Raw genomic sequence first — 8,136 nt, forward strand, 5'->3', positions numbered from 1 at the left:
CTGACCCCCTCGGAGGACAGTAACTCACAAGACTCCATCAGAAGCCAATTTAGAGCGAGTTAAAAGACTAGGTGGCAGGGGATGGCCATGACGGGGAGATAGTGAAAGTGGCAGGGGAGAAATGGGAAGTGGCAGGAGGGAAAATGGGAAGTGGCAGGAGGGAAAATGGGAAGTGGCAGGCAGTGGAAATAAAAGTTATATACCTGCAATCAAGAGCCCACAGGTGTAAAAGGAAGAACACCTGAACACGCTGCTAACGACAACAACAACACTCTTACGCCCGGATGAGAAACAACGCCAGAACGAGCGACCAATAACGCCTGACGTTCCATTCAATCTTACAATGACAATTACAGGATGTCGCTCATTCTGCGCCTCCTACGAGTTAAACCTCCTCCAGAATATGAACCAAGGACACACCTGAGACTAGCGCTTTTACTGGTGGTGGTGGTGACAGTAGTGGTAACGATGGTGGTGGTATTGACGGTCGTAATAGCAAGTGGTGATGAGAATAGCAGCATTAGTGGTAAAAGTGGTGGTGGTAAGACTGAGGATGAGGGGTGAGTGAAGGCCGCTTAGTGTGACGGCCGCTTAGTGTGAAGGCCGCCTAGAGTGACGGCCGCCTAGAGTGACGGCCGCTTAGTGTGACGGCCGCTTAGTGTGACGGCCGCTTAGTGTGAAGGCCGCCTAGAGTGACGGCCGCCTAGAGTGAAGGCCGCTTAGTGTGAAGGCCGCTTAGTGTGAAGGCCGCTTAGTGTGAAGGCCGCCTAGAGTGACGGCCGCTTAGTGTGAAGGCCGCTTAGTGTGAAGGCCGCTTAGTGTGAAGGCCGCCTAGAGTGACGGCCGCTTAGTGTGACGGCCGCCTAGAGTGACGGCCGCCTAGAGTGACGGCCGCCTAGAGTGACGGCCGCTTAGTGTGACGGCCGCTTAGTGTGACGGCCGCTCAAGGTGGGTGTCCTCCTGCCTCCCGCTGGCCCACAAGACAACTGCACACGGCATGATGAACACCTACCTGCAGGAGGACACGGCCCTCCTGACGGCCGCTGTTACTCAACATCTGCCCGTACACGTATCCAGCATCCTCCATGTACACTATCCTCATTATTAACTCTTCTCAGTATGAAATATCCTATGTGCCATCCTTATCCTACATCCTTCTCCTAAACCGTACATTTTAATCTTCTCTTTAATCCTCCTTCGCCTCCTAAATTATTGCAACAAACATGGTCATCTCCCTCCCCCTAAAGTCTTGCAACATCCCTTCATCTCTTTCCCCATCCTCCTGTTCTTCCTTTCTCATCCTCCTCCAATCTTGCAACACCATCTTGAGTTCTAAATGATCTTCACACTCCACCTACCTCACCCTCCTCTCCTTCATACCACCACTCGTGCGTTGCAGCCCCTCCATCCCCCTTTACAGTCTATCTACATTGTCTATTGTGACAGGATTAACGCCGCCTATCTTGTCTATTTTATTAATTTTACTTCCCCCCCCACTCACAGGTTAAAGCTCTTCCCCCACTCAAGTTAAAGCTCTCCCACTCATAATGATAAAGTTCTCCCCCGCTCACAGGTTAAAGCTCTTCCCCCACTCACAGGTTAAAGCTCCCCACACAGGTAATATTTCTACTCTCACCACTCGACGACAAGGACCCTGAATATAAACAACACGACAGAGATCATTAATGTAAAACCAGTATGACAAATTTCCCTCAAAATAAAATAGACAAAACAAAAAACCACAGGAAACGCTCTTTAATTACACGACGAACCAAGAGAAAACCCACAGAAAAACCATATTAGTCTCCGCTACAAGGCAAAGACAAGAGAAAATAAATCCCACAAGAACATCCTACAACTCTCATCTACAAAAAAATTTTCTGAAATAAATCCCACAATTCCCAGCTACTAGACTAATAATAAGAGAAAATCCCATTATAAAAATATATATCCTCGCCTTCTCTACTGGATATTCGGCTCAGGGTGATCAGTCAACCTTCTGAAGTCAAATGGCGGGAGACAAGGAGCACCTCTTCTGCCGCCACAGCCTTGAGCGACAACCACAGTCAGGGAAGAGAGAGGTGGGAGGCAGGGGGAGGAGGGAGGCAGGGGGAGGAGGGAGGCAGGGGTAGGAGGGAGGCAGGGGGAAGGAGAGAGTGGTGACAACTGGCATTAATCCTGGTTTAGTTTCTTGTATTAGTACAGAACTTCTAAATGATAATGATAAGGATGTGATAATTAATCGACAAGGTCAAAGTTCAGTACTGGACTATTATCATCATCCTTCTCCTCATTAAACTTACACCAAAACAAAAATCAATTAGTCCCGTATAACAGATAACTATGAATCTATACACACATTCTCAAACGTTCTAAAGTTCGTTTTTCAGCCCCCAAAAAAAGAAGTGATAGCACAGCACAAAGAATAATTTCAGCTACATTCTAGCTTCATGCATCTTTATGAATTCAAGTTAAGGTTGATTCTTCCCGATACAATCTATTGTAGGTCCGGATTCGTATCCAGAAAGCGTTGGAGTCACCATCACATTTACCCGCCATACGTCCTGTTAATTGTTCACTTAGTGCATGTTAACAATAATTCAGACGTGCCACAGTTGCATTCACATCTGTTTGATTCGTGTTCACACTTGGCAATTATATTTAGTGGCCCTTTCCTGATCTGTTTGATAGGGTATGTAGCGAGAGGGATTTATTTTTAAGCGGAGTTTAAGAATTAACTAATGACAGTGAACTATACAATGTTTATTTTCAAATAATAAAGATGGTTTTAGAATGTATGTTATAAAAGTAAAGTTATAGACAGGTTTATTGAAGGTGTTATTAGTTCTTGGGAGTAAACCGACTGGTGCACGAGAGAACAGGAAGCTGGAGGGAGGGAGTCACTGTCATATCCGGTGGCGGTTTGTTGGTGTCCGCATGGCTGCATGTCCGCGCCCGTGTCCCCACCACACCCCCACACACACACATTTCCGCCGCCCCCTTCCTCTCCTCCTCCATACCACCCCCACCAATTGTCCTGCTGCCACGCCCGCCCACACAAACATATTTTCATCACCCCACCTCCACCCAGCATCACCCCGACCCCTACAAGGCCATTATCCACGCCTGCCCCCCCACACACACACGGAGATGGGAGGGGAAGAAACAAAAAGGGAGAGGATGGTCTAAGAACAAAATAAAAAATGTAAGAAGATACAGGGAGAAAAAAACTGAGATGAAACATGGGGGCAGATAAGCAAGAAGGGAGAGGATGATGTAAGAACAGAGAGAGAGAGATGCAAGAAGAAGCAGACAAAAGAAGAGGAGACAGATTAAAGACGAGTCGGAAATGAAAGGACAGAGACAGGAAAGAATTCTGAGAAAATGAAAATCCAACTAGTGGATAGAAAAATGGTGAACTAGAGGGCAGGACAACACGAGGGAGGTCAAGGGGTGTAGTCGACTCAGGAGGAATTTCGCCACGCCTCTCCCGCTCCGCCTACACACAAGCTGTGCCGTCCCCCTCTCTGCGCATATATCCAGTGCGCTGTACTTAAACCAACACTAAGCCGTCCCCGTCTACACCCCATGTCTAAAACATATTGTGCTTTCTCGTCGTCTGTACCGTCACCCACCACCTGCCCCTGTGCGCGTGCCAGCAATGAGCCAGTGCGCCGCCGTCAGCGCCGCCAGGGGGTGTAGGCCAGTAGCGCACACTACCTGCTTAACCCTCGCCTCTCAGTACCTGTCCGCTCCTACCTGTCACGAGCTAACTGCTAGTCTGACGCCCTCAATCTAGCACCATCGACACGACCCTTATGCCCAGCTAAACTTATCCAACCATAGCCTAAATAAGCATATCTTACTAGCCTAACATAGCAGAGCCCAACCTTGTTTATCTTAAGGTAGTCTAATTTAACCAGGCCTAGCGTAACGTACCGTACCTTAACCAAATCTTGCTTACCGTATCCTAGCCTAGTTTAACAACCTAGCTGCTGCTACCCCCATCCCTCTCCTGGCCTTAACATAGCACCATCCACCTACAATACAAATGAATCTGAAAGCGCGTTTGGAACTCTCACTAAGATAATTGTAGTAATCTGTCAGTGGAATTCAGCTGTTTTTAGTTAATCTGAACCGATCCAATAACTTAACGCTCTACTAAAATCTTTAAGGAAAGTTAAGTTGGATCATTTTTTTCTGCCAGTCAATAATAGTCCACCCTGAAACTACCAAAAACACAAATAATAAGTCTAGCATTTGTTTAGGTGACGGTCGGTAGACAACCACATCGAACCTCAAATGTAAAATAAAATCAGTAATATTCTAATCTTCGTGTGATAGCCTCGTAGAGTCGCAATTTCCTCAACTCACTGGTTTTAGAACAAAACTCCTGGCAAGGTTGTAATTTCTGGAGCCAAATCTTACAAGACATGTATTTTAAGATCAGTATGTTTTGGGTTAGGTTTGAGTGGTTCGTTTCGTCTGCCATGAATAGTGCGTAGTCATATCTGACACCGGAACACTACACCCGTGACCAAAATTCCAATACCTCACTGAACCGGGAAACTGGTGAGGTTTTCTCATGTTGTCCTTAAGTCTATAGACGACCGTGCTGGTCCACCACAGGGAGTCTCGCCTCCTACCACTACTTGGTTTGAAGAGGATCTCCGAGATCACGCTCAATTGAATAACCAGACGCGTCAAACAAATACTGGCTTTAAAATCTGATATATACGCTCACTTTAAGTCTATAAAACCAGATTTTAACGAGGGCACGCATAAAAATCGGGCTTCACAGTCACTCGGAGTCGTCTGTCTATTACTCTACTACCTACAAGTGCCCCAGGAATCATATTTATATACTTAAAATTTCTTTAAATCCTTCATGTTGTCACGCTATGTATCGGAAGAACACATTTATTTGCATCAAGCGTTGTTGTCAGTCGTGCTTTTCTAAACATGGGATGAATCATACTTGTTGATACTTAGTTAAACTCGGCAGTTTTACTCGCCATGCACAGCCTAGTACAAGTGACCATGCAGGTCCACCAATAGTACTCACTGGCCGCGGGGTGAACAGTGTCCACTTGTCCTACTGAGAGGTGCTAACTCGACCTGCTCACCAAACAGGTCCTCACCATCAGCAGTCATTAGGTCAAACAACCATTACGATGAATAAACTTTTTTTAATAATAATTCTCGTCGCGATAGAAAGCAATGAACAAAAAATCATGGTGTTTAAATTGACCCAAGTTACAAAATTGTTTACGTGACTGCGTGAGCTTTGGAAGCGTTGGTGCAGGATTAAGGTCTATTTTATAGGCCAAGGAGATATGTTGAGAGACGATACCTGCTCAGCTAAGCTCCATGACGCCCACACACATCCACAACACCTGCACGATATATCAAGATTCATCTGTAGACGCTGAACATACCTGTATGTGATGAGTCACAAGGCGATGGTTGTTTCAAGGGCTAAGCAGACTAGCATAGCGCAAGGGGATTCACACCCACCCACAGATTATTCTAAAACAACGCCGTATCCCTCGGCACAACTTGTCACCACAGGTGACTGGTCTCCACTGGTTGTAACTAACAAGTTTTGTCACACTAAAGTTATCATCGGATTATCAGCCAATTAAAACCATCTAAATGACACTCGGTAAAACATAATCCATTTAAGTTTCCACAGTAGATCACAGTAACATCTCGGGCGTCTACATATTGTTGTTCACCAATTTGTTATCTGAGCCAGTGACACAAAGTAGCGAGGTAGGCGCAAACGACACTAACACACCTGCACCTGCGCTGTACCAAGGCCGAAGCCATACTGGAACTTGGAACTATCCAGGAGGTGCCACGGGTCTCGCACACCCCGCACCAAGTTTCACTGGATATCGATTTTTTTTTTAATTTAAGCTTAAATTTTCTGAAGCTATTTGATATTTCGTTAACATGTAGAGTTATCTTCTTCAGTGTTTATAAATTCAGCGAATTAACTCTTAAATGTGTGTTATGCCTTTACGTGAACAAATTAGGAACTTTTACGTAATTAACGCTCGCACTGGAAGGGATACATCTCTCGTTACGTTAACCTTGGAGCTCGCGGATTCGTTCAGCTTCACCAGGACCCATAAAAAAATTGCCAAAAATCTCGACATGGACACAACGCACAAAAGGAAACTGATAATATTTTACAGAACTGACAAATATCTCATACATGAGGACTTGAGCACAGAAAATAAAATCATTAAGAAATTTTGGGTCGTGTCCACTGGCGGTGGGCTGTAGGGTGCTGCCATCAAGTGGGGCTTCCTTGCATATACCCACAGGGTGTCTATGACATACTGTACCGTACATGCGGACTCATTAAAGAGCCTCATGCAGACATGCTTGGGATAAGGTCAAGGGAATGATTGGGGATAATGTGGGAATGGGGGGGTCGATAAATTTAACTTCCACTATAAATTTAAGAATCGGCACCTTTGGACTGGCAGCGCGCGCATGACTAGCGTCTCAGGATTTCAAGGCTATGGCCATAATTGTTGCGAAGCGCTGGTTAGGTGTCAAATTCATGTATATTAGACGACATCACAATATGGAGACATCGCCTTCATGTTCAGCAGTAATCTTAATGGATATTAGTAGTTTGTGACAGTGGTAGGTTATTAGGCGTCTGAGTAGTAGAGACCTGGGCGGGGTGTAAAATTGTGGCTACAACCCCTCCTCCCCCTAACCTTCGTTTCGTGTTAAGAGTATAATCTCCACAATGGAAGGTTCTGTAATAACATATTTTGTACCTCTGGACTCTTATACGCCCTCTGGTTTATGGGGTTTAAGATGGCAGTCTCCAGGCCAGACCACTGGCCCATTAAAACAGCTCCCCCCCCCTTCATGAAAACTTGCATCCTCTCTACAGTAACCTGAGGATGCTTGAAATACGAGAACCACATTCAGTTAATAACGATACGTGTGGAATAAAATATATCAGTGAGTATGTTCAAAAGAAACTTTGATAAATTGGTAAAGACTTCACTAATAATAAATTTCATTGCCAGGGTTCCTGGACGATTGGCATTGCGGTTGTTCTAGTTGTCAATAAAAACAAGAAAATGTGTGTTATAAGGTGGAATTTGTTAATAGCCCTCATATAGGGACATGCCAGTGTAACGGCTACGGTGTCGGATCTGAAGCTTCTAACGCCATGAAGTGACAACTCCGATGACCACACATACGTTCCGCATGGTTAACGACCCCCTTCCCCAAGTCACTACGTGTCATATCTGTCCAATGTATATCTTCATTCTTTTGGCTGCTATATTTTTTTTAATAAACCGTTATTATTAGTTAAGATTTATGACACTAGCAAATCCCATTGAGTGTAGGAAGGCTTACTCCACCTCAACTCGTCCTGCCTGAAAACCTTTCTCTCCCTGTAATTGCCAAGGAAGATACTTACCGGTAGCCGATTTTTTGGGTCAGGACGGGGTTATGAATCCGTTATATTGTGATCACGTTGAGGCTCTTCCATTGTGGAGTGTAATTGCTACGCTGATAGTAGAGCTTATGTTAAAAAAAGGACCAAAATAGGTTAGTCCTTATGACGGAGTACACAGCTCAACGGTCAATCTCGTTCTGCTTCTCTTTTCGGCGAACGGTCGAAAGTACCGCCAGCTGATTACGTCACCTGACATGTATTGTCAGTTTAATTTATAAGTTTATAGTATATAATACATTGACAGACTCGGTGCTATCTTATAAAACCAGTATTTATAATACAGTTACAATACCTTAATTATTTATTAAAAACCACCAGGATTAATAATTTACGAGCACTAGTGAACTCGTCTCAATCCGTCGGCCACATACGTTCATCAGACTAATAATTAAGTGCTAATAATCCAAAATCACTATTTATACAAGTAAATTATGAATTACTTAGAGAAATCCAGGACTTATCCCTGACAACACATGCATACAAAGACGCTACAGGTTGCCAGTTAAAATATTTACAAGTCAGATTCTAGATGCAAAATATCAGAAAATAATTTCTACATTATTATTATTAAGCAAAATATGACTCCCCCCTCTACACACACACACCATACCCACACAAGGACAATAAACATTATA

At 44.4% G+C, this 8,136-nt stretch overlaps 1 protein-coding gene across 1 annotated transcript in view; it reads right to left on the reverse strand.

Annotated features, from left to right (window-relative positions):
• The window catches only part of LOC121878053, a 92,900-nt gene extending 87,063 nt beyond the window's left edge, over positions 1-5,837 (reverse strand). The window contains exon 1 of the mRNA XM_042384017.1: positions 5,439-5,837. The gene's annotated coding sequence lies outside the window, so the exon portion shown is untranslated. The remainder of the gene's footprint in view (positions 1-5,438) is intronic.
• Between the last annotated feature and the right edge of the window lie 2,299 nt (positions 5,838-8,136).

This window comes from Homarus americanus, unplaced genomic scaffold, assembly GCF_018991925.1.
Source record: "Homarus americanus isolate GMGI-L3 unplaced genomic scaffold, GMGI_Hamer_2.0 scaffold45562, whole genome shotgun sequence".
Lineage (NCBI taxonomy): Eukaryota > Metazoa > Arthropoda > Malacostraca > Decapoda > Nephropidae > Homarus > Homarus americanus.